The 27,603-nt window shown below is 41.4% G+C and overlaps 1 protein-coding gene across 4 annotated transcripts in view; it reads left to right on the top strand.

Moving 5' to 3' along the window:
* The window catches only part of C1QTNF4 (C1q and TNF related 4), a 100,688-nt gene that overhangs the window by 70,257 nt on the left and 2,828 nt on the right, over positions 1-27,603 (top strand). Inside the window, exon 1 of one of the 4 annotated variants that reach the window (XM_054068552.1) lies at positions 10,246-10,264. The exons of 2 other annotated variants lie outside the window; for them this stretch is intronic. The gene's annotated coding sequence lies outside the window, so the exon portion shown is untranslated. Of the gene's footprint in view, positions 1-10,245; positions 10,265-10,648; positions 10,806-27,603 lie in introns of those variants that run through there. One more of the 4 variants, XM_054068550.1, reaches the window with a different exon arrangement.

The following is a 27,603-nucleotide window of genomic DNA, read 5'->3' as shown; positions in this document are numbered from 1 at the left end:
GAAGAGATTCAGAACTCTACTCCCTTAAGAGTTCTGCTGATGGGTTTTTTTAACAGTCTTCTCCGTGCACAGGAAGTGCAACCCTCTTTCAATCCGCCAAATTAACATCTGACATACGTAACAGTCAAGACATTCAAGACTTCTATTCCCCCACCACACTTTATGTTTTTCTGACATAAACTAGTTTCCTTTTTCCTTTCTAAGGTGACTGGGACTGCTGCCTTCTGACTGTGAATTATTTTTCTGTGCTTCTTCATACAGATGTTCAAATGGTTCTACCACTAAAGTAATTAAATCGCTTTTAGTAAATGCCAATATTGCAGTTTCAGAATGTCTCCTGTTCCTACAGCTATTGCATATCACTTTCTGCTACACAAAGCTGGGACTTTTTAGGCAAAAAAGTCCCTATTTAATTCTCCTGCTTTACCAGAGGAATGAACATCAAAGTTCCAGAAAGAAAAGCAAATGTGAGATCTTACTTTAAAAAAAGGAGTTTGAACTGTCCTGCCAGTTGTGGATAGCTTGCCAAATACAATAATGCTATGTATTATATTTAGTATTGGTTTCCAAACTGTATTCCTTATACTAGCCAGCAGATGATGCTAATGTATTACAAACTATTCTTTGTTCAATTTCAGCCAGACAAAAGCCAAACAGATAAAAGATATAGTTTTGTCACATTTCAAACCTTTTCAAAGATTTTAAGTTGCCCTCTTTATTTTTCTAACATGTATAGTTCTGAGCCTCAGAATGTGTCATTTTCTGAAACAATTTTGTTACTAAAGGTTGACCCTTTGGAGTACCTACCTACAATTCTTTAATAGCGCTCTGACATTCCAGTGGGTGTGACACAGAAGTTTGACCATTTTGAGAAGTCTTGGCTATATAAATCATCATTACTCACATTTTGTGACATACAGCATTAGGGTTTGTGCTATATCAAGCATTTATCCCTGTTTCAAATCTGCAGTAAAAATGTGAAGCCAAATCCTTGCACTAAAAAGACAAAAGCTAGAAAGGGAAATAAAATATATCATTCGCATTTATAAAGAAAATGACTGAACTGAGTTTCCATGAAGCTTCCAGGATCCTCAGCTTTTCTATCTCTTTGTCCAGTGCAAGCATACTTTAAGTACAGACTATGAAAGGAAGCTTTATAATCACTTCTACTTTGAAATGGATTCTGATTTTCTTACTTAGGGAGACTTGCTTCTAATTTCACAAGAAGTCTCCATAGAGGCCTTTAGAATTACTTGCAGAATGAGCATGCTACTAATCATATATATCAGAGACCAAGATTTTTCAAACAGAGAGACAGTACCTGCATGGCATTTATAGTCCTTGTTTATATTTTGCTGCTGAAAGGAAAGTAGGGTATAAAGAACAGGTGTGCCAAGATAGATGCAGAAAAACTTGAGTTTTCTCTGCTTGCCTCACTCTTGACCTCATTCTTTGAAGAAGTGGGATCATAGCCTGCCCTCTCCAGAAGCTATGCAGCTAGTGACTATTTCTCCTGTGCTACCAGACTAGCACTTGGACCTTCCAGCCATTGGATCCCATTGCAGTTATTAACTGCTTGCTGAATTGCTGCTTCACTAGGAGACCCACCAAGGGGAACAAATCCCAGCTACTGAGGAGAAAAGAGAAAGCACAAAAGAGGAGCTGAGTAGCCTTTCTTTGTCCTTTATTTCTTTCTCTGACTCTTTTTTTAAACTCTGCCCCGTTTGGAAAAGTATGGGCCCCTGAAGAGATAGAGAAAGAAACTTTTCACTCCCTGCTGTAAGCAGGTCTGATGTCTGTCCTTTCCAGACTGTGAGGCTGAGTCTAATTAGACCATTTGGCTTTTCTTATACTCTTTTCCCCTAGGAGGGCTGAGTTACGTGAGAAAATTGAACCTTTGCAGCAGGCTCAAGGACAGGCAAACCCCTTTACTGATAGTTTTATTGCAAGAATTGGCAGAGCAGAGAAGATCTAAGAATAGGCTGTCCAACTGGCAGCTGGGACATGAAGTAGACAGGCCATGCAGGATTCAAGGTGTAGGCCTTAGGGCTTGCATGCCTTGTACGTTCCCACAGCTAGGGAAAAAGTTCAAGTGTTTACAACAGCATGAAACTCTTCAGCAAAAGCATATTTAGTCATGTAAGTCATACAGACTTAATTATGTGGTTAGTTGTTTGTGTCGTTAAAGCAAAGAAAAACAAGAAGTCAGTGTGGGGGCAAATTATTTGAACAAAGAACACACAGGAGTCACCCCGTCTCCCTAGCATCAGTCACCAACAAACACACCTTTGTGACCATGTGCCAAGAGAAGGGAAAAGAGTAAATGAAAGAGAAAGCACAAGACTTCAGACAATAAAATATGTTCTTTCTCTTGAACAGCAATCACTTCAACCACTTGCCCAGCCAGAAATCTGCCTCAAGCCTGGGTTTGTGATGTGTGAGTACCTTTGGACATGAATTTCATATAAACGCATTAGAATACACTATATTAATGTTACAGATAAATCACTGAACTACATAATAATTTGTATTGATAAGTGTTGAAAGCTTACCTCTAACAAGGGGTTCTACCACATAAAATAGCTGCTGTTCTCCACAGCTTTCCTGTTACATAGAGGGCTGGATGGCATAACAGAAGAAATACACGGATTCCTCTGCACAGCAACTGTCTCTGAGTAGCAAGAAAGGGAAAAAGAGTTTCCAGAAATCTAAAAGAAAGGGAAACAATTGATAAAACACAGATCTTAGAGGGAGATTCCCTTTGGCCCTGGCAGGCAAAAAAACCATTTAACCAGGGAGACACATATTGAAGAACTGGATGTGTAATGTTTTATTCTGAACTTTGATGCACTCTAGTGAGGGACAGACTTTTTGTGCAATTGACAGGAATTTTAATACAGAAGTAAAGCTGGGTGATGAGAAAGAAGATGCTGGTTGTGGTAGCTTAATGATAAAATTCCTCAAGAATGACTGCTTGCTGCAATTAGTAGGCACAGGAGACATTTGATTGCTACTGTGTGGGCTGGTTTTAATTCATTGAAGACATTTGGCTTGGGAGGCTGAGCTTTATAGGCCATTGTATTTAAGTAATTTGGAACAATAGCTTGAAGTATTCTAGGGGAAGCTAGGTTTAGAGTGTTGGTAATCAGGAAGAAACATTTAAGTCAGCCTGTATAAAGTTTTGATCAGAGTAGTATGCGTAGCTTCGCATGCGTGTTTCATTGCATACATTGAGAGGGGTATTTTTTAGTTCAGTAGAATGAAATAATTTCCAAATGATTTAACAGTAGTGCAGATGTCCAAGAGATGTCATCTACAATGAGCATAATGGGAAAGACATTTCTCTCAAGGTATTAGTTATTTCTGTAAGAGAAACTGTTTTGGTTTTTTTTAACGGAGAAGAAGTTTGCAGTAAACATCCAGTTAATGCAGTATTAAGCACTTGGCATTCTGGAGGAATACCAGGTTCTTTGTCATTTTAAGCAGCGCACAGTAAAAGTACGCACACTATAATTTCTATCACTTCTTTGTATGCATTCTTTGTATGTCTGAATTGCTTAGGAAATTATATAGCCAGAAGTCTGATGATTCACATGTGAGATTTCAGCAGGCTTGGAGCATACTGGGTAAAGAATAAAACATTTCAATGTGAAGGTGTGGGATCTTGAGAAGAACTGTAAGTGTTCTAAACAGCCTAATGCACGGAAGTATTAAGTATACTGAATGGAAGAAATCTGATCAAGCTTCCTTTTCCTACAGAGAAACAAATCAAAAATACTCTTCTGGGGTTTGAGAGGTAGCAGAACTGAAAGAAAGTAGGGCATGATGACATTTTCTGCCCAGTTACGTAGGGCATTTAGAAGAAACTGGAATACCGCTTGTACTTCAATATTTTTGCCTCAATGAGTAACAAGAAAATAAAGTTATTCATAAAATCAAATGAATAGAATGTGTGTTAAGTTCATCCTGTTATTTCAATTAGAGATCTGAATATCAGGGTAATATTTTTACTCAGATAGTGAAGCTCATTGCAGTCAAAGCAGCAGGCACAGATGGAGAGACAAAAGTACCTTCTTTCGTCTCTTGAACACATATAACTTAACACAGGTATTAGTCATGTAGGAAATTTTTGAAGGAAAACTATTTTTTGAGTGATAAAAGTGTCTTGGAACCATCTTCCATAGCACCAAAGTCTCCAGAATGAGAGAGAAGGTGGTTTCCAAATGTGGTTATCTTCAAGAAATATGCAGTTCATCTTTTCTGAAAAATTAGTTGAGGATGATGCTGCCCTCTGATTGCGAAGGCTTCTCAGAAACACACATGTAGTGAGTGCCTTGGGATTTAATATGGAGATCTGGAGATCAATTAAAGTAAGTTTTAACAGGGAAGGGAAGGGAAGGGAAGGGAAGGGAAGGGAAGGGAAGGGAAGGGAAGGGAAGGGAAGGGAAGGGAAGGGAAGGGAAGGGAAGGGAAGGGAAGGGAAGGGAAGGGAAGGGAAGGGAAGGAAAGGGAAGGGAAGGGAAGGGAAGGGAAGGGAAGGGAAGGGAAGGGAAGGGAAGGGAAGGGAAGGGAAGGGAAGGGAAGGGAAGGGAAGGGAAGGGAAGGGAAGGGAAGGGAAAGAGAAGTCTTCCATTTCACAGCACTATTTGAAATCAGAAATAGTGAAGAAAACATCACTCAAGAAATGAGACTTCATGACTACGTTCTGTTGAGTGGGCAGGATAACGTAGAGGGGTGATTTATTGCAGACACTTCTGTTGTGTCATTATTCACTCAAAATGACATGACTTATCACACATGCAGACTGGTAGCTTATTTCAACAGACACAGCTAGTGCTAAATTGAGAACTGTTGAAGTGAAAAAGGCTATCTTGAAAAGCCGGAGTGCTTATGCATGCTGATTATTGGCCTGGGATCAGATTTGGAGAACAAGGAGTTTTGTGGTCATGTAACACAGCCAAAGAAACTATGTAAGCACATCCAGAAAATTTAGATAAGCCTTATGAAAAGACCCAACATGATATGTCCAGGATGCTGTGTATGTGTTTCAGGATGCTCGTTGACAAACAAATTTCTATTGGGAATGCTGCCTCAGGCCCTTTTTGCCCACACCTGATTTCTGACAAATGCCAGGACAACAGTCTGTGGAAATGCACAATTAACAGGACCAGAGAAGTCATCCAGGCGATTAATCACATTATTTTTTTTTCCCTTGGACTGTTCTCCAGATAAATCTGTGTCCTAATGTGAGTCACCACATGACACCTTAAGTAGTCATCCTGAAACATTTCAGAACACATTTGGGGGACAAGGTAAAATTAGAAAAGGTTAGAGGTTACTGCTTAGACCAGGACTGCTTACCTTTGTTCAGTTACACAGGTTCAGAAATTCCCAGGTGTGTTGTTATCAGTAAAAATAGCTTTGCAGGGTATCTGTTTTATAATTTCAGCTAATAAGGAGAGACCTTGAATCCCAAGGATGCCTAGAGGAGAGTTGATAGTAATAAAAAATTGTCAACTTACATAATTTAAAAACTGTTAAGAATCCAATCTTAAATCCACATAGGTGTGAGGAATATGGCAGGGTTCTAAAAATAGTCAGATTGTCAAACTGAAATACTGAAGAACTTAGTTACTGAAAAGGTTGGTCGATTCTGTAAAGACTTCTCAGCTTCTTTGACTCTTTTGTTCTGGGTAGTCTTTTGGGGTGAAGATATAGAGTTTAATATTCAGATTTTCAGGAAAGCAGCTCAGATTTGAAAAGTAATTTTAGCTGTTGTTGGTAAACACCCACATAATTCAGAATTTAATTCAGAGAGACTTGTAGCGAAATCAAAGTTGTATATATATAGGTATGCTCTGAGGACAGGATGACTTCGATATGGTTTTATTGTGTACCTAAAATATAGAATTATACTGTCTTCATTTGGATATAAATGAACGCCCAAGGCAGTGGGGTTGGAACTAGATGATCTTTAAGGTCCCTTCCAATCCAAACTGTTCTATAATTCTATAAAAAATAGTTTTGTAAAAAGATCCATGAGTTCTTAATAATTTCAGGCAAATTTTATTGACAGAAAACTCTGAACTTAGCTGTCAGTAAGATACTATTTTAGTTATGATATTTATGCATTAAGGAAATATTTGACTATCCGTTTATACAGTTACCACTGACAAATAGTGAGGTGTTGGTTGGGCTTCTGAATGGATGCAAGTACAATGGTATTGTTGATCTTTCCTACCTGCATATACTAACTGATCCTCATCTTTAGAAGCTGACACTGAAACAACACTATAGAATATAACCATTTAAGACTTGATTATGATATTTATTTCTACCCTATTGATACACGAAGATTAAATTTTGCAGAGCGTTTGTAAGGAGAAGGAACAAAGAATGAAACAGAAAGGGGAAAGACGATACCTAGAAAGATGTTGTTCTTTTCTTCAGAAGCTGGATAGAAATTAGTTGTTAGGCAAACTGTTTTAAAGCAAATATTGTTGGTTTGCGTGTTTGCTTGCTTGTTTCTCCTAACTGAGTTTGATTGTGGTGGTGGTGAGTATATACAAGGCCTATATACATGTCTGCAGGTGTCCCAGTGGGATTTCTAACATAACTCCTTCAAATATAAGAGAAAATGCTTAGTTTCTTTCAGGAGGATTTTTTACATTCTTTTTTCATTTGCTAATAGTGAAATGCTTGGCAGAACTTTAAACTTTATGAAATTATAACCACATCTTCCTTCCTACAGAGGTTATGTGAGCCCTCAACATTGCAGTCATGGGAATCACCCTGACATTTCAGTGTTGTCAGTTATACCACATTTCTTTTTATTGTCAAGAATTGTCATTTTTTTATCCTTGTTTCTCAGGCTCTAGCACTAGGAGATAAACAAATGAAATATTTATTCTCTTTAAATTCTTTGACACCTTATGTGTGTCACATCCTGAGTTCAAACAATATTTTTCTTAACTCCTCCTTCTGTTGTCCATTTTGTGTCTTCCTGGCAGCTTCTCCAGTGAAAAAAGATCAGCATTTGCATCTTTTAAGTGCAGCAAAATTGCAGTATGCTGCCCTGTTATCACTGTGCTGTTGGTTTCATCTGCCTTTTTTGCCATGGAGTCACTGGCAGCTATTGCTCACCTTCTTGCAAGATATCCCATCAGATATCTCATGCGATTTTCTCCTACATTTTGCGAGACAAGTTCCTCAGTAGGTGACTTGCTGAAATTCTAACACCTATTTGATAACTTGAGTGTTTTCCAGATGTTTTTTTCACCTCGTGTTATAAGTTGCCAGTCAGCTACATAGGTTTCTGCTTTTCTGTGGTTTCCCGCTGCAGATCATTTTCTCTGTGACCCCTGCCAATTATTCCCAACCCCATCGTTCAGGTATATTAATTTGCTCCTATCCAGGTTTACACTTCAATCACAAGAACATAACTTACACTGCATTTCTTCTGGCTTGCACCACATGCACCCAAAATTTCTTTCAGCCAGAAAAAAAGGAAAACACAGCACATCCAACACCGAATGTTCCTTCCCCATTCATGCACATGGCATGGAGCTACTCCTCTATAGAAACATTCATAGTTTCCTTCTCACCTACCTCTCTAGATAAACCTACTCCAGATTTCATCAAAACCAGAATACCTCCTCTCTTGACTTTCTGCCATTATAACACAATCCAGATACCTGATACAATCAATGACCTCAACACTCAAGCTTTGAATTCTTCTAAAGGAAACCATGTACATATCTCTCTTTAGCAGTGTCACTATTCAGAAACACAGAGCGTGAAAAAAAAGCAAACCAAGCAATAGCTCAACAAATCCCTAATTTTCCAAAAATTTGCAAGGGATTTGAGGGTCGACTCTTAAAAAATCCTGTTAGGTCTTCACCCATGATAGTAATTAATGATATCTTTTCTTTACTGTGGAGAGACTTCATTGTAAGCCAAGTGATGATATCTGCTAACATCAGATCATTCCATTTCCAGGTTAGTAATATATATACAAACCAGGAGAAGTCCAATACAGAATTTTGAGGCACTTCACTATTAACTGTTACCACATCAAATTTTGATTGCATTGGTTTATTTTTCTTAGCCTTACTCTGTGCCGCTATAATCTGATTTACCTATTAGTGAGTTTTTACTTATTCTTGAAGTATTCTTTTTAAACCTTAAGCTTGTTTGAATCATGACTTGTATTCCTTATCTTTACAGTGACTGAGGTTTTAATATATGGCACATCTTGATTACCAAGTGTACAATCAAAGCAGTGTAACTGATAATAAGGAGTATGCATATATCAAGACCAGGTCTGCACTGCAATAAAGCCGCATCAAAAATGACCTAGCAGCAAAAAGCCTGGGGCCTGATTACGGGAGAATGGGAACACAGTTTCAGTATGTCACATGGGCCATTCCTGTTATCTCATCAAGAATGCAGCAATAAAGAACCCCAAACTGAGAAAGCAAAGACAATGGGCAGCAGCCTTGCCTAAGAATTATGGAGTACATTCATGGGGCTTTAAAGGATATGGCCTTATGGGGAAGACTCATCTGCAGGGCAGGCAACAGTATGAGATTGCACTAAGGTCTAGCACTTTTCCTTCTTCTCTTCTCTGTTTTTGGGAAGTGTATTATTTTTCCTTCACAAAACATCTACCTTCTCCTGCCTCCTTCCTAGAGACCCACACATAGGGCAGCTCTGCTTTGTTTCAACAATTTTCCAGGGAAAGTGATTAAATCCACTGATCACTACCGGGTAGAAGGCATGTAGCAGTATTGCCCCAGTGAAAAAGAAAACCTCATGGAGGCAGAGGCACGACTCACGGAGGCAGAGCAGAGCACAGCTCATCAGGATTACACAGGACAATGAAAAGCATATGCCCAGTTTATAATACTGAGGATCTCAGTACTTAATCATTTTTAGCCCAGTGACAATGTATGTATTTAGAACGGCAGTTCTATCACATTCTTGATAAATCACTCATCACTGTTATCATCACTACATGATTAAAAGGAATACATTTGTCTGGGTTTTGGTCAAGGTGGGCATTCTCATCTAATGGGAGTCAATGGCCCTTTCGTTCTTACAGGAGGGGGAAAATGGGGTGTTGAGTAGTTTGCCCTTTGAAATATGTAAAGAAGCTGTTAAGAGAGCACAGAATGTGTTTAGCCAGCAGTACCAGCTGGATGTGAGCCCATCCACAATACTGTCTTCAGCTGACAGCTGTTACCAGAACCACATGAGGGTTAGTCTAACTCTGTCATGTCTCCTTCTGCTTGTTATCATCCCCTTTGATTTGCTCTGTAGGAGGGGAGAAGAAGAAAAATATAACATAGGGACAAATGTAGCCACTGGTGGGGAAAGGGCTAGGGAAGATTTACATGGTGGCAGGTATTTAAGATGAGCTGCACACCACGCTAGACATGCTATTGGGGAAAAGAGTGGAAGGAAGTTCTTATGCCATAAATCGCATCCTTGCACTAAAAAGGAAATTACTTTCTGTGTGTATTCCATCTGTCAGTCCTGTTCCTCTCTAAGGAAAGCTATTCCTTTTTTTTTTTTTTTTTTTTTCATTCTCTCACTGTCTATTGTGGGGATCAGTCTTGTGACCGGCACGTGGATACACCCAAGCTCTGACACCTTGTGAGGAAAGGAGAGGAGTGGAAAGAGGTTATGTGAAAACTGAGTCAAATGTGTCAGTGCACAAGTCCAGCGCTTGCTGCAACAGGGCAAATTCTGATGCCTGCCACAAGAGGGGTAAGTGGAGGTGGAGGTTGGAAAGCAGAGCATGCCAACACAAGGTACCAAAGACTGGACCATGCTCTAAGAGCAGCATTACCAGGTGCTCCATCTGTACTCTGAGATAAGCATACTGGCATCTAAATTTCTCCCACAGCAGCTGGGTTCAGGTGAAAGGCTTTTGGTGTTGGAGAGCTAGAACGCCTTTTTTAAACTCTCGGATCTTTACATCTTCTTTGTGGAAGCCAACACCATTTTTACACAGCTGACAAACATACTTTACAAAACCTCGAATTTGCTCTTCAGTATAGAAGAGTACTGTGAAAAGCCTGCTATTTTGCTGTCAGCAAAAATCAATGCCGACCTTCAAAGGAACACGCAGTAGCCCTGTTGTTGTCAGGTGATGATCTAAGGCAAGCCAAGCTCTCTCGAAACAGATACGATCTATGTTGGACCAAACACCGTCGGTCTACAGCCGAGCTCTTGGACTCAGACATCTCCACAGCAGAAGGTCAGGCAGGAACGTGGTCTTAGCTAGCCAAAAGCGCATCGTTTCCCGCAGTGACACCGTTTAGTCCGAACTAAAGCCGTTCCCTCACCCCCACCGCCTCTGCCCTGCGGGGGGCTCCCACCGGGACGCGTCCCGCACAGCGGCCGCCGCTCTCCGCCGGTCTGCCGCTTCCCCCGCCTCCCTCTGCCGCCGCAGGAGCCGCCGTGCAGGTGTATAATCCCTCGGCGACTGTTCTCAGCTTCCTCCCCTCCCGGGAAGGCGCCCATCCCGGCTTTCTGCCACCGCCACCCCCTTTTCCCACGCCGGCGACTCGCTGCTCCGGCGGTCCCCTGCGGCCGCGCGGGGGCTCCGAGCCCCTTCGCCCTCCTCCCCTTCCCCTCTCCCGCCCACCCTCGGGCCCTCCTCCCGTCCCTGATTCGGCGCCGGAGCCCCGGGTGCCCGCGCCCCCTTCCCCGGCCGAGGCTGTCAGTGCGCAGGCAGCTCAGCCCCGCGCCGCCGCCGCCCCCGCTGCGGAGCCGCCCCCGCGGGGTGGCAGCAGCAGGTACCGCGGAGGGGGCGCGGGGAGAGGGGTGCGGGGCGGGGGATGCGGGGAGAGGGATATGCTGGAGGATGCGGAGCGAGGGATGCGCGTCGAGGGGTGCGCGGAGGATGCGGGGAGAGGGATGCGCGGGGGATGCGGGACGAGCGATACGCTGGGGGATGCGGGGAGAGGGATGCGCGGGGGAGGGATGCGCGGGGGATGCGGGGAAGCCGCGGGGCGTCGGGGCTCTCGAGGCAGCAGCCGCGGCTCCTTCGTTCGGGATGCGCTGCGGTGCCCGAGCCCACGTCCCTCCGGGCCAGACAATAGAGAGAAATACCCGAGTTACCCCGTTCCCACGGCTTTATTCCCTGTATTAAGTGGCTAGAGTTTAGACGATAGGGAATTTTGGCCCCACTTAGCATGGAGCCGCGGTTGCTGGTCATTGGGAAGGGCGTCCTGGAAAATTCCCACAGGGGCAGTTTCTCAGGTGGGAAATACCATTAATCTTGCATGGATCTCTAGTTTCCTGTGGGAACTGAGTCCCAAGGGTTTTCCCAAGAATACTGTATGCAACTGAGTCGGTGATGTACAATTTTCTGTCAGATAATCTAGCTTAATCCTTCTCTGTGTGTTGGGCAATCCCACTCCCTAAAAGCTCCCAGGGAAGTGGGTCAGCATCTCCAGATGATGTTTCTATCAGACGCTTGGTGAGTTTCTGCACTGCCAGCTGACTAGAAGGGAGCGTTGTGACCCTTCAGTTAATGCACACAGTGAATGAGACGTGCTTCAATTATTCATTCTGATGCTATTGCAACCTTCTGCAGTCTCTCTTCTCCAGGGACATGATGTGTAAGAAGACTTTGAAATACTTTACCAATGGGGCTGCAATCCTGTGTACACATATGCAGCTGTTTGCTTGTCTAGCTGTTCTTAAGGGTTAATTTATAGCAGTAAGAGGTATGTCAGGGAAGAATGAGGATTCCCAGTTGGGCAATATTACCCTCTACATTCCTTCTGTTTCTCTGTAAAAAGCCATAATTCAGAGTACTGAACAGTTAGTGGACTAGGCTCTAGGCTCTACAAATGAGTTTCCTGTTTTCCATCTGGAAGAAGCAACACCATCAAAACATGTTTGGTTTCCATAACAGAGAACCCATGGCTTCAACATTGAATGGATTTAAATCTGATCATTTGTTGGTGTAGTAGACGACTGCTGTTTTGTAGATGAAGAAACAGATGCAAATGTTAAATACCTTTGAACTAGAGATTTGGTTGCAAAAGTTGGGATCCCATTTGTTGTTATTTATTTTTTGTTATGGTGATCAGCTGTACATTGTGCTGTGATGTCCAGAGGGTGCTTGTTGATAAACTGAGAGCCATTCATCTTTTCCAAGTACAGGAGGCTGTGTGGATCCACAATGGCAGCAGCTATACTTACAGAAAGAAAAGTTAACTGTACTGTGACCTTGTAGCCAAGTAGGTGTATGATAGCTATTTCGATAATCAACATATTTCTGAACAGCAGCAAGGCAGACTGTTCATTACCAGTTCTTGGAATACTCTAAATGAACACAGAGAAATATTGTATGTCTAAGGTGTAAAGGGCCAAGACAGTTTGAACCTTCTGTGCATAGCAGTCAGTAATATGAAAACCAAAAGAAACAGAGGGCGGCAGAAGGTGAACCTGCAGTGAGCCTCCAAGTGATTACTGTCAATCTGCTAACATTTCTCATGGTTATTTATAGGCAGAGAGCATTGAAATGGGCTAATCTGATATTGATGGTAGTTTTCCAAGTTGGAGAATACCTCTGAGAATAAACTATTCCCAGATGAGAAACATCTCCCTCTACATTGACTCTAAGGTGTGACAATGGAGCAAAAAATAGGGCTTACAATTGCTAGAGTCTTAAAAATGCTGAGGTCTAGGACTTTGTTACCAGCATCTGAAGTCAGATGTTAGGATTTGGTATGTTTTACTCCTCAATGCTTCCATTCACCCATTCTTTTGAATGCCCAAAGTATGATGTGTATGTTCTACTCCCAGTTGCAAAGGTAAGGAAAATGATGTTGCACTCGCCTTAGAGTACAATTTACTGACTAGTCTGTAGGGGCTTTGTGCTGTCTTGGAAGACACATTAAGGCTTAGCGATTTGATGGTTCATCATGCAATGTTTGAAAGACTGGTGCTGAATTTCACCCAGTAGAGATTAAAAGCTTCAGCTCTTACTTCTTGATTGACACACAGAAATTTGGTATAGATCATCCCATTGCCCAGAAATAAAGTCAGGACTTCATTTTTCCTTGCAGCTTTCATTTACCTTTCCTTTGCCCTTATCCCAGGAAAGGAAATTCACCTGATGCTCAAATGAGATAAGTCAGTAATACACATCTGCTGTGCTGCTGGCTCTCTTGTCCATTCCTTTTCTCCTCCTGAGCGCTTTCTTGTCCCTGTAAAACCTCTCTCTACTTGTATGAGTCCTCCAGACAGGTTATACAACAAAGGAGGAATTCCCACTGCCTCTAATCAAAGGTCTGGGATTTCCAGCAGAGGTAGCACAGCCAGAATCAGGAGGTGATCACTGAGCGAGCAGTAAGTGGCTAATTCAGAGGCTAATAATTGATTACTAGGGCCCCATTGGGAAACAGTACAAATTCATGAAGTTCTCTTCTGCCCTCTTTACCCTCCAGCTGGTAATTAATCCCATGCATGTTTTCTGCTGTTCCAGGTCCTCAAACAGAGTGCCTTGAAAACCATCCATGCTGGGTTTAGGAACGTGGGGAGACTATGGTAGCGGTTACTGGAATGAGAGCCAGAGCCAGATGAGAGAGTCAAGTCACTGTTGTCAGGAGGAACACTAGATCACCTTTATTCCTGTGTACACAAAGGCTTACTATCTGTTATGTGCCTGCTTGTGGCCATGGCTGGCGTTCAAGCTCTGAGGAAAGGAACTTGCAATCCTTTGGTCAAGGGCAGATGCAAAGAAGCTGTTGAGTCTTTTGAAATCAACTAGCTGCCTTCGTGCATCCATTCCAGTGTGTGCTTCTGGTGTAACTACAATGAATGTAATAAGTTATGACATTTCTAATATATCCCTAAGTCTATGAAGAGAGCTGGTCTCATCTTTCGCATTTATTGGTTCAGTATTCCAGCGTGTTCTAACACAATTGGCTTTTGTTCATGTTAGATATTAAAAGAGATTTAATTTGCAGGGTTTTTTTAAGTAAAAGTTGACCATGGTTACTCATTGATGTAAATATTTGCTTTAGTGAGGTGCAGGGTTGTAGCAAGTGAAGGAGGCTATGAACTGGGTATACATGATTTTCTGAACAGGAAGATCTTCTTTAAGAGATATCAGAAAATTCAGAGCTCATAATCCGTGTGCTTTTAGACTGCGCTAGTCCTTCAGAGATGCTTAAAACTGATATCATAGCTGTGTCATAGAATCATAGAATAGTTAGAGTTAAAGGAACCTTAAAGATCACCCAGTTCCAACCCCTTGTGATGGGCAAGGAGACCTCCCACTAGCTCAGGCTGCCCAAGGCCCCATCCAACCTGGCCTTGAATACCTCCAGGGATGGGGCATCCACAACCTCCCTTGGCAACCTGTGCCAGTGTCTCACCACTCTCATGGTGAAGAAATTCTTCCTAATATCTAGTCTAAATCTGCCTCTCTCCAGTTTGTACCCATTCCCACTCGTCCTATCCCCACAAGCCTTTGTGAATAGCCCTTCTCCAGCTTTCCTGTAGGCCCCCTTCAGGTGCTGGAAGGTCGCTGTAAGATCTCTTCTAATCAATGTGTCAATGTGTCCTGATCTGCTTTTGTTCAGTGTTTTCTTAGATGATCTGTGTGGTAATATAAAGAGTGGGTGTGTCACATTTGCCAGGGACATAAAACTGTGAGACTTGAAATATGCTGGAGGAAAAGATTAGAATTCAAAATTATTCCAACAAATTGGACCAACTGCTAGGAAAGGAACTGGGTGAAATTTGGTAAGGATAGATGCAAGGTACTACAATAAGGCAGGAATAGTCAACTTCATAAGCAGAAGAAAGAAGTAAATGGTTGTGACTCTACAGAAAAGAATCTGAGTGTTATGACAGATCATAAGCTGAACAGTCAATGTCATGCTGTTGCAAGTGAAGACAGAAATCTTGCTAGGATATATAAAGGACATATAGCCTGTAAGACATGTGAAGCAATTTTCCTGCTCTGTTCAGCATTGCTAAAGCCTCAGGTTGGAGGCTATGTAAAGTTTTGGTTGTTATACTTTGAAACAGGTGCAATTCAGTCAGAGAGAGGCCAGAGAATGGCAGCAGGGCTCATCACAGCCCAGAAAACTGTGACCTGCAACATCTGAAATAACTGAAATCATTTACCCCAAAGACCGGAAAGCTGTCAGGGGAAAATTGCAGTTTGCAGAAACAAAACAGAGGAGGGAATGACCTTTTCTTTGTGCTTATGGTGGGTGAAGCAGAAAGAACAAAGTAGCAGAAAGAAAGATTATTTTAGACCGGAGGAATAATTTGCTAGGACCTAGGATAATAATAACTGTCGAATATTTGGTCTGGGGAGGTTGTGAAGGCTCTGTTATTTTAAGAACAAGTTAGACAATTATCTGTGAAGAATGAAATTAGGTTAGTGATCCTATCATGGGAAATGCACCTTGGAATATTTGTCTTCTTAAGTTATTTTGTAGACCATTCTTCTATCATTCTATGAAGACAACATGTTCATTTCATGTAAATGAAATAAGCTGCCTGCTGGCCCCTGGTCTGAAGTTCATCTGATATCCAAGGGTAGGACAGCACCATGAACACCGTGCAGCATTTTCTGAAAAGAGCCTGAAAGAAAAGCAAGAGCTTACTGATGGTTGAAAAGACATCTTGCTTTTCTGCAGAAGACATACGGAATGGGACATTCTGATTTCCCTGGAGCAGATGCTTGACTGTGTCTGTGAATGCTGGAAACAATTATATGGAAGAAGGAAAATTAATGATGATTAGCAGTTAGCAAAATGATCTGAACTGAAAATACAAACTCTTCTAGTATTTTACTCATTGAGTGAAAGACCATAGTCCAGAAATGCTTTTTTAGAGATAAAATGAAGTAAAATAATGGAATTCAGAATAAGAATAAAATAAAGCATAGTTCTACAATTGACTTTTTTAGGTATTTCTCCAGGGAGAGGAAAACTAGGTCCTGTAGTATTCGTGGTTTAACATATATTGTTTAATATAAATGGAATAGACAATTCCCTGTGCTTGGTGAAAAAACACTGGATTTCTGTGAGGAGACAGGTAGAACAAAATAAGAGAGCAACTATCATCTCTTTCGGCTGCTGCGGTGGAGAGCTGCACGTAAAATGCTGAATAGAACATGTTTTGAGTCCAACCAAAGAATTTTTTCATCTTCTGAAAGGAGAAAGATTTTTCTCTCTCCCCAGGCTTTAGACCTTTCCACTCAGACAAAAGAGAAAAGCTTTTAGAGAAGTTAAAGACACACTGGGAGGGGTGGAATGTTTTTTGTACCAATTAGGCAGTAGGGATTTTTTTCTGTGAAAACAGGTACTCTCTGGGACCGAAAGGCTGCAGAGCTACTGCTGGAGAGAATTGGTGCTGAATGAACAAGACAGGGAGAAAATGAAGAATTAGGCTGCACTTTTATTAGGCTGTTTTCCTGGAGCTGTTGCTCAGTGAACTGCAGCAGATTAGCATTATAATCTGGTGTCATTTAAACACTCTTACATTGGAATTATCTGTAAACTGATGGAAATCCTCATATTTTTATTTACTCTGGGACATGTGAGCACAAACTGTGACATTATATTAGCTCTGATTGCTTTTTCTCCTGCCCTCATTTTCCATTGCTGCTTGAACACTTTGGAAAAAATAATAATTTGCTTAGAAAGTCAGTCACTTGATGCCCCAGATATTTCAAAGTACATTTACATCCCTTCCACTCAAGGACTGACCAGTGCTTCGCATTAGCTTGTATTGCTTTGCCTGAGTTTATTTCATCTCCCCTTCTCTCATTCTTCCCTTTGCTTTCTTTACTTCTCATGTGAGTATATAAAACCCAGTTTTATTTGGGAGACAGAAAGGGTGTCCAGAAGAAGGCTTACTGTGACCCGATGCTAAAGGACGTTCAGCTTTGGAACAAAGTAGTTCTGAAAGGAAATAAAGCAGAGGATATCTAATGTAAAATATATAGTTTTTACTAATAGGAGGAGGCAACAAGGTGGAGAGGTTGTTCTGTAGGAAACTTTGGAGGAAATCTGGCTGGGCAGCAAACTACTGAACATGCTGGAGAGGGTTCTGCAGATGATAATCTCCTGTTGGAAGCTGTTGATAATTGTCTTGGAAAGGAAAGATGTTAGAAGCAGCTAGAAGGAAGGTAGGGAACTGAAAGAATTTGGGTAGAGGGAGCCCTGGCTTGAATTGTGAACTGAATGCAAACATTTGGTTTTAGTGTGCATGGCTGAAATTTCTCAGTGTGGTTGCGAAGAAACTGTGTTGGCTATTGCAAATGGCACTTCTGTCTGTATGAACTGCATATTTAATGCACTGTAGTCATATCCTAGCCTGCTTTAACTTAAGTAACTGCGTAACTGTTCAGAGCAGCCATATCCTTCATGTTAATTGTCTTTTTTTCTTTTATATTATGTCCAGTTAGGGTCGAAAAGTTACTTAAAACCTGCCAGTGGGGTGCTGCAGTTGTTATTTCAGTGCTTCAGAAAAATTCCTTTCCTATAAGCAAAAATCAGAGGCAGCACTTCAAGCTGTCAAAGGCAAATTTGCCTGGGAGGAAACTGGCTGGTCACGCAGATGAGCCTGGAATCTGTGAAAACTTGACAGGCTCTGAGACCTTTCTCACTGTGAGTGACGAACTGATGAATGAACAGCAGTGTCCAGCAGCACTTTTTGATGGTAACGGCAAAGCCTTTTACCAGCAGCTTCCCAGTGCAGATGGAGTTTCACAGAAATAGTCACACAAATATTTCTGCTGCCATTATGAGGGGACTGGCATTTTTTTTTAAATGCTGGGAACAATATAGATATGGAAAACTTTGTAAAACTATTTGTGTATTGAGGAGATTGTTCAGCAAGTGCTTCTCTGTCCCTCCATCCAGTGCAGTAGACTCTGCCTTGTGGGCGGCAGCACCTCTACGTCAGATTGTCACAGAAAAATCCCAGTTCAATAGCACTCCTCTGAAAACTTGACTTGTACAGGGCTTAAGGAAGGAAATTCATAGCTCCCTGTTGAAGAAGGTGACAGGCTAATTAAATTCATGGGCTAAAATATACTCAGATTTTTAAAAGTGGAAGCAGAAACTGACATTTTCCTAAAGATATCTGCTATCAATTCACAGCCTTGAGATGTCTCATTTGCACCACCTACAGCCTTCTGAGAAACAGTTGTTAGTAAAATGGCTAAAAAATTAAAAGGCCCCAGGTTCTAGTCTTCTATGGGCATTCCTGAGAGATCTCGTTACAAGGCATTTGGCAAGAAAGACTACTGGAAGTGGGGAATTGCACATTACTGATTGTGAAGGGTCAGTATTAACAAACATGACAATGACTGCCTTTGCTAGTTTACTTTGCTACTTTTAGCTCTGTATATGTAGATATAAAAGAAAGACCCCTACTGGGATGAGAATTTGATAAACCTGTTTCATGACAAGCAACTGATACTGAAGAGCACTATGTGTATTGCAGAATTTCATTGTTGATCAAGAACTCTTGTACCACCCATTGGAAGTCTGAGTCTCAGGAGATTGTCTGGCAACAAAAGGGTGTAGTCACATGCAATGATTCGGTATGAAAGCAATAGGATTGTCACGTTGGATAGTTAGAGAATAGAACCAGAAAAAAAATTCATTAGCATATGTGTACTTTGACACCTTCCTTTCTCCATACAGAGTTTGGCAGAGCAAAGTTTTTATCCTGGAATAATATTGGCCTCTGCTTTGTTGCTGAGCACATGATGTTTGTTTCGTCTCAGTTCTTGAGCTCCAGGCCTGTGTCCTGACCTAGCAGGAGGAGCAGCAGAAAGGAAGATGCCAGAGCAGGGAGGGAAGATACACGGATGCCTTTGATCACTTTCTTCACTAAACTAGAGCTCAGTTAATTTCCAAATTGAGATGTTGCAGAATGTTGGCAGTGAAGAGCAGCACTGCAGAGCAGTTCTCAGTGTTCCTTGAGTTTCTTCACAGTAATGAAACAGCAGGGCATGAAAAGAAATTAATGTGATTTTTTGGCTAAGTGTGGTGGCAGATGTTGAAAAACAGCATGCTTTCCTGCCTTACCTGTCAAGAAGAAAAACCTTCCTAGAAAAGCAGCATTCTTGTAGACCCCAGTACAGATAGAGTTTTTTTAGATGGATTTGCAAAGCCTACTGTCAGAAAATACCAGTCAATAGTATTTTGACATTTTCTCTAAGTAGGTCACAGTGCAGCCTTTGATAAACTAAAAAAACCCAAAGCAATTATGATTCCATTGATGAAACATACTGTTACCAGTGGATCTATCAAATAAAGGGAAACGAATCTCATCCCTTCTGTAAGTTTTCTGTTAAGGGGAACAGAGTTAGCCAACATGTGAACATCTTTGGCTGCAGTGCTAAATCTGCCCTTTGCAGTCAGTGAGCTCTGGCATAACTAAGAAGCAAAAATGCTTTTTATTGTCACATGTAATGCCAGCTGGAACACAGCTCTCCACTAATTCCCTTAGGGGATGTCTACTGGACTTCACAGGCTCATTCTAACTTGTGATTTGTAGATAAACCAGCAACAACCCTCTAGGTTTTGCTCAGGTGGATGACGTGCCAGGTCTTAAAGCAGTGACTGGGGGACAGCATTCCAGTGGGTGGGGGAAGGGATTATAAGCAACAACTGCAGGCACAGAATTCTAGGAAAAATGAGAATTATATGCCTAGTCAAAGGAACGAGACAATGAGAAGGTGTGGCTATGCAGCTGGAGAACAAAATAGACAAGAAAGAATCTAAAACTTCTTTTTTTATACTATTTATTTGGGCCTTTCATAGTAGTTAAATTAAAATCATATATTGGGCGAAACAAAGTGTAGGAGCACAGACTCACAGAAATGAAATTGAGGGTGTAAAACCATTAAAGGGATGTAAAACCATTAAAGGGAGGACAATGAAAGTACACCACAGGTTCCGATATCTCTTATATTTTCCACAGACTCATGTACAATAGTCTTCAACAGGAAGATAAAACACAGAAGTTTTGATTCCTGTACTGTATAGATACTCAAAATGACTTTCCCATTTAGTGCATCTTCATGGGTGGCAGGTTCCACGGGTTCCTATTAGCTCCTGGACAAATAAACCTACTATCAACAGTTATTTTCATTCTTAATGAGGGAACAAGAGGAGAACACAAAAGAAACACTGCAAGATATTTCCCACCTGATGGTGCTGTACTGGACAGGTCTCCTGGATGACTGGGTGTGTCTTCTGTGAAGAAATTTTTCCTAATCTGCACGTCCCCTGACACAACTTGACACCATTCCCTCTTGTTCTATCACGTGTCACTTGGGTGAAGAGACCAACACCCACCTCTCCACAACCTCCTTTCAGGTAGTTGTAGACAGTTGTGGACATGTCGATCCAAGCGGCAGTATGGAACTGAGAGAAAAGCCAAGTATGGCCTGTGTGTAACTGGAATCCTTACTCTCATCCTGATGAAATGTCTTTTAATGTCTCTGTTTGCTACAACAAAGGACTGAAAGAAAATTGACAATTAGGGCATCAGCTCTCAGAACAGTATGGGAACCTCCTCTGGTCTGCATGGTTTGAGGATGAAAATACTCATTCAGCTGCATTGAAGGAACATACTACTTAGATACATGGAGGAAAATGTGGTTTAAAAAAACACAAGCAATAGCTACCTGTACTGTAGCTACCTGCACTGTAGTCTCTGAACTGTTGTTAAACTTTCATTTGTTAACAGGAGGAGTAGAGTTTGTCCTGAAAGCTAAACTTTGCTTCAGTGGAAGGAAGTCTGGTAGAAAAACTGAGCCACGGTATGTAATAATAAAGCAGAAAGAATAAAGGAATTAGAATCTGAGGTGATTCCAGAGTACTGATTCTAGTGTCATTCTGCCCACATAGTGTTTCAACTTGGTCACTCACAGCTCAGTTTACCCTGTTGATTATAATGCAGAGATGCTTTTTCTTAAAAAAAAAAAAAAAAATCCCTGCGGATGAGAGCTACACCACCGTTTCAGGAGAACATAAACACAAGTTTGTGTTTAGTGGGGCTGTCTAAACAGCTTTTTCATTCTTTACCAACCCTTTCAAGTCTTTGTGCTTCATTGGTTCTTGGGAACCAGCTGGTCAGATGATGAAATGGAACCATCTTATTTGGTGACTCATTTTAGCACCTTTAAATCTGCAAGGTTTGGGGTTTTTTTCCCAGACTTTATAATAGCACAGTAAAAGTAAGAAATCTTATACATTTGCTTGTTAGTACTCATGTCTTATGCCTTCTGGACTGTAAGCATCCTTTAAAAGCTGTTCTATGGAGTCCAGGCTACCAGCTTCTTTGCCAACTACCATAGTTTAAATGTCTTGAACCAGGTGAGAAGTTTAAAATAAAATCATCCTTATAACTAAGTTGTGTTAGTTATTAGGTGGTGATTTATGATTTGCCTTTGGAATAGCCTGAATTGCCCTGCTTGTGCTCAGCATGCCTTCTCATAAGGTGTCTGTCACTCCAGTGAGTCTGTTGCTGGGGCAGTCTGTCTGGCAACATGCTTGGGCTTTGTATGGTTTTTCCTACAGAACCAAAGCAAAAAATCCAGGACTTCTGTGAAAACGTCCTCCTGCTACATGGCTTCTAGCCCAGCCACCTGGAACAATGAAATTACCTTCTTTTCTCTGAGTGTCTTTCTCTCTAGAGCTAGGTTTTTGCACTGGCCAGGCAGCCTTTGGGGGCCTTCCTCTCTCTCAGTCTTAACTGAGATTTTTATGATATATGCTGCCAAAGTGTCGGTTGCTTTCTCATACCTATCAAAATACCCCCTGGTATTCCAGGCCAGACGGTCTCTGTTAATCCTTTATGCCAGTGTGATCTGCCTTCTGGTACAGCAATCCAGTTCCTCCTAGAGAGGTGGGATCTTCAACAAAGCCCTGTTCCACAGGCTCAGTATCGCTTTTACATGCCGGGAGAAAGAAATGTACAGATAAACCAGACTAAGAAAGGAAATTAGGTTTGGGGTGGGAAGAGAGATGATTTAACTTTGGCACTGCTGTAACTGTAACTGGATCCATGCAAAAATTCCTACTGTTGAAATGGTGTTTTATGTCTAAAAGTAACACTGCAATAACAGACTCCTGGTTTTCTCAAGCTGTGGTTTCCAGTCTGCTCTGGCCTAGGCGTTCGTTTACCACTGAACTCGTTCCGAGCAATAGCTGGTTTTTTCCACTGCTTATTGCTGGTGTGATTTCAATGATGGTTTATCAATGGTTTGTTTAACTGTGTGTACAGGACAACTTTATAGTATTGAAAACATTTTATAAACTAGAGTTTAAACTCCAATGCACTAACAATGTTTCTGTTCTTCCACTCATGATCAGTGTTAGTGTATGGTTTTTTTGCTTTACAGTTTTAAGTCTTGTTTGTTCAAACAGTGTGTGTGTGGTGGAGAGTTGGATTTGTGTAATTTTTCCTTTTAGAAAGGATGTGAAAAATATATGTATTACATTTTAAAGCATTAGTTTGTTAGAATAATTTTTTGTTCCCACACAGGGTTTTTCAGCCATTTTCTCTACTAAAACACCACTTTGTCTGTGTAAATTAATATTTTTTAAAGTATACATAGTAGCCAAAAGAGAAGACACAGTGTGTCACCCTGGCACTTCAAATAAATTTCCTGGGATGCTGTTACAGGAAGAACAATTTTAATGTCAGAACTATTATATTTACATTTTAATCAGTGAATATACATGCTCTTATGTATCATCGTTTTAGCTTAAACAGAGTTGTTAGGGCTTTAGTAGGGACATAACGGGTTTAATTAATGTTCTGAAGTGCTGGCTAACATTAGAGGCTTGTGCCAAAATACAGTCTCTCCATTTCTTTTTTCTGAGTATGGCTGGAGTTGAGGCACTCCAAAAGAATTTTTGGCTCTCCACAGATCTTTAAATACACAGAAGCGGGTTTATTCTGTTAAAGGACTCCCTTGACTCAAAGAAACATTTAAAATTAAGTACTTTCTATGCTAATGCCATTAAGTTCTGTCATTCAAAGTCTGGCTTATAGTTTCCAAAAAAGCATCCTGATAGCTTTAGACAATGGTTTACCTCTCATGATTGTTCCAAAGTACAAAACCCCACATTCACCAAAAGCAGAGAAATGCCAGAGCCATAAGTGAATCCTTGATTTTGTCACGCAGTACTCTCTGTACATATTTTGCTTTTGAGGATCTGCTACAATTAATTTCTCTTTAATGTTGGAAGAAGTGGTGTATTTGCATCTTTATCCAATGTTCTTAATCTCTATCGGATAAGTGGAACAGGCAGTATGTGGTATGAAGGGAAAAAATGTCTTGCTAACTGTAGTCTAAGAAGGCTGTTCATTACACAGACTTTCACTGATTCAAATAATTGAAACATTTGTGGCTGTCCTTAAATATTAGAGTGAGAGCTAGGAATAACAGGGCTTTGCTCTTGCTGTTAATGGGATTTAAAGAATTTTACTAACAGTTAATCCAACTGCACTGCTTCAGTTTTGTTTCATATGTCATTCTTTAGTGGGTTTCTGGGTAAAACTCCCACTGAAATTAAAGGACTCCCGTCTAACGTAGGACTAGGCAATCTAGCTCATTAATATTTTGGAATAAAAAGAAAACCCATGTGAATTTTACAAGAAGATTTGACCTGCAAGTCTAGAAATGGGTGACCTCTCTATTCTTGGAAGTCTTTTTGTAAATACATGGGTTTCAGTAGAAGAGTAAACCTAATTGTCTTTCCACTGGTGGATTGATTCTCTTCCAGGGCAGAAAAAATCACCTCCAGCAAACACAAAGCTATTAAAGTTTCCTGGGTCGTGCAGATGGTGAATTCTGTCTCTTTCTTTTCAAAAATGATTTGAAAGTCCTGTTCTGCTACATGAGTCTCTACCATTTTAGCCCCATCTCTTCAGGCCATTAATTTAATCTCAGTGCCTTTGAGAACTGTTTAGCTCCATCATGTGTTTTGTGCCTCCTATTCCAAAATTAGTTGCTTGACTTCTTCCTTGTGAGCTGCTATCCCTGTTGGTACCGCTAAGTGTAAAGGTAGTAACGTACCTTGTTTATCCCTTGAGTCTGCTTAGCTTCATTGCTTACCACAGTAAGGAATGGTGGGGGAGGGGACAAAGGGCTCTGAGTCCTATGTAAATGTAATGAGAATAACACAGCTGCTCTGTATGACATGTGCATGACCCATGCTGAAGACCCACTTTTGACTTTTAGCCTAGGTCTTTTACCTCACTCTGCAGTTTTAAAACTTATGCCGTAGCATGAACTTAGGCTGGTACCAATTGCCTGTGGCCAGCCTCGCATCCCTGGTGCTATTGCTTCCTTGCTGGAAGGAAGCTATCCCAGTAAAAGACTTGGGCACCAAAAGAATTTGATGAGGTAGCAGCAGAGCGTTTTGGAAGCTTTATCTTTCAGACTTAACTTATGCTAATACTCAAGTCTAAGAGTTGTTGTGAGTTGCCTGTTTATGGCAGCCCTCAGCTAGCTGAATCTTTCTAATGACTGGCAAATTATTTTTAGTCGGGTTTAGTGTGAGAGGCAGTTATTAGGTACTTTCTAAATTACTTTAAAAAGATAAAGAGCGTAAATAGTCCTGAAAGTGGTGAGTGGGAGCTGTCAAGGAAACAACTTGCTAATGGAAACACAGTATAATTAACTGCCTTATTTAAGTGGTTTGCCAGAAAGTTATTGGGAAGAGATGAGTAAATAAAGGACTGCAGCAGCAGAGGGTCTTTGCAACTGTAACTGCGTGATCCAGCCTTTAGTAAGTGACTGTATTACAGTGAAATTAGCTTTGGAACAAAACAAGGATAGTGGTCATTTGAAGGAACACAAGGCCAGATTCACTGCAGAGTTTATTAAACTGTTTTGTCTTTTTGTGTGGTTTTGGACAGCAATGAGATGCTTGCAGTATATTTCCTGGTTTCCAGATACACTGAGTGAGCTCTGGAGCACAGTCAGTGCTTTAGAAACAGGCTGTTTAGTGTAGCTAAAAATGCAAAATGCCGGATCCTTTCCTGTCATTCCTTGTCTCAAGAGTGTGCAGCCACATCACAGTCATCCTGATTCTCCATGCAGCCACACCACGGTGATCACTGGAATAACAATAGATGAGTATAAATCAGAAACATCTAATAGCCTTTCTAAGTCTGCCTCCAGGGCTTGTTTTTCTGAGTTGGAAGATAAAATGAGCCTGCCATGCTAGATGTAGCACTCTGCACTCGGCAGAAATAATACTGCTGAACCAGAGGCTGAGCTCACTGTGTGACAGTTCGGCGTTTAGTTCTTGGTGTGATGTTAGGGCCTATTAGTATCGTTTAAATGGCAGCGATGATCAAATGCTGCACAGACTTGGGAAGATAGAATCTTTGCCCTGAGGACCTCAGAAACTAAATGGCAAAGTGAGGAAAAATAAAGAAAGTGTGGAAGAATATGCATGGCTATTAGCTATGGCTTAGTAGTTTCATTGAAAATGCTTTCTAAAATTAATTTGCTGGATGGAATTTTGTCTGTCAGACCTGCAGTTAGCTGGTTACTTCCATGTAAGTGGAATTAGGATTAGTAGCAAGTGAATTTTCAACCATGAGAAAGCAGCAGCTATGGGAATCAGTTGCAGAATCAGGAATCATGATTTAGGAGGTCTCTAGTCCAGCCTCCTGCTGAAAGCAGAGCCAACACTGAGTGCAGACCAGGTTGCTCACAGCTGAATCCAGTCTGGTTTTGAAGACTTCAAAGGATGGATATTTCACAGTCTCTCTAGGCAAACTGTTTCATTCTTAATTGCCTTTAGTATGAAATTATTTTGCTTATATCCTGTCTGAACTTTCCCCTCCGGATTTTATGACCATTGTGCCACCATTCACATTAGTGAAGAACCTAGCTCTGTCATCTCAGTAACATCTTCATAGGTACTAGAAGGTTGCTACTAGAACCCCCAAAGCTTTCCCTTCTCTAGGCTAAATAAGCCCTATTCCCTCAGCCTCTCCTCATAGGGCAGGTGCTCCAGACCCAGCCATCTCGGCTGCCCTCTTCTGGAGTCACTCAAGTGCTGGGTAAAGGAGAGCAATCACTGCCTGTGGTTACATCCTGATGATGCAACTCAGTGTGCTGTTAGCCTTCGTTACTTGCAGGGCATAGCACTAACTGAAGTATAAATTATTGTTCTCCAGGACTAAAAGGTCCTTTTCAGTAGCACTTCTCACCAGCCAGTTAGTCATCAGCCTTTACCATCACACGGGGTTTGTCCATCCCAGATATAGGAATTTGCATTCATCCTTGCTGAACTTTCTTTCAGTCCATTCCTCCAGGCTGTCTAGGTCCCTCTGAATAGCAGCTGTGCCTCCAAGTTTATTGGCAATCCATTTGATTTGGTGTCATCTGCAGCTTTGATGAGTGGGCATTCTGATGTGCGAAAGCAGACAAGGGGGGCTGGGAGCGTTCATTAGAGCTTGGCATTGTTTGCCTTGAAGACCTTGGAAGTTGATAATGAAGGAGCCAGCTGGCAGCATTTTACTGATAAGTAGGCATTGGAATGCAGAAAGCTGGCTGCATTTGGTTCAGGAGTTTGAAAACAGCCAGAGGAGACTGAGTCTGCACAAAGTTCAAAAAGAAATATATTCATCCCAAGGAAGAATTCCTACTTCATCCCTAAGACCCCGGCCGTTGACCATCAAGAGGCACTACACAGATTGGAACGAACTTTCAGATCTAATTATAATACGAAGTTGGGATAGGGTATGAATATGTAGTAGGCGCTTATACCTATGCATGTCTTTACAGTATAAGTAGCTGCTTGTTAAGCTATATGGTGTGCAAGCTAGGAGGAGAACCCCCTTGCACCCCAGCGCTGGAAATAAACATACCTGCTTTATAACTCATTTTGGGTTATAGAGTTTTATTCCGCAAAACAATTCTTTCTCCTTCTCCAAGTCACTGATAAAAAATGTTAAAGAGGACATCTGAAATTCACTATTAAACACAAGCCCTTGAACCTGACAACCCAGACAGTTTTTCACCCATCTAGTAGTCCACTTATCAAGATTGTAGCATCACAACTTGGATACAGGAATGCTCTGGGAGACTGTAACAAAAGCCTTGCTAAAACGTAGGTGACATCCACTGGTCTCTTCTCAGAAGAAGGCAATCTGTTTGGGTAGATATGATCTACCCTCAGTTGATCAACACACACTAACTGTCATGTCCTTTGCCTAGAAGTGTGTTTCAAGAGCACATTGTGATTTTCCCAAGGACCAGACTGAGGTGCTAACTGGCTAACAGGCCTGCAGTTCCCCAAATTGTCTTACTTGTCCTTTCTGAAGATGGGTGCAACATTTACCTTTCTCCTGTCAGCAGGGATCCCTTTGATCTCCACAGCCTTTCAAAGATGACAAAGAGTGACCTCAGTATGACATCACTCAGCAATCTGAACATCCTTCAGTGCAGCCCATGGAGTCCCATGGATGTGTTCAGCAGAAACAGACTAAGTCAGGAAAAATATTGGAAGTCAGGGGCATGGAGGAAAATACTGAGATGTTTGTGAGACAAGTGATCTA

The sequence above is a fragment of the Cuculus canorus genome, chromosome 5, assembly GCF_017976375.1.
Source record: "Cuculus canorus isolate bCucCan1 chromosome 5, bCucCan1.pri, whole genome shotgun sequence".
In the NCBI taxonomy this organism is placed as follows: domain Eukaryota; kingdom Metazoa; phylum Chordata; class Aves; order Cuculiformes; family Cuculidae; genus Cuculus; species Cuculus canorus.
Note: the sequence above shows the minus strand (reverse complement) of the source record. Positions and strands in the feature narration are given on the sequence as shown.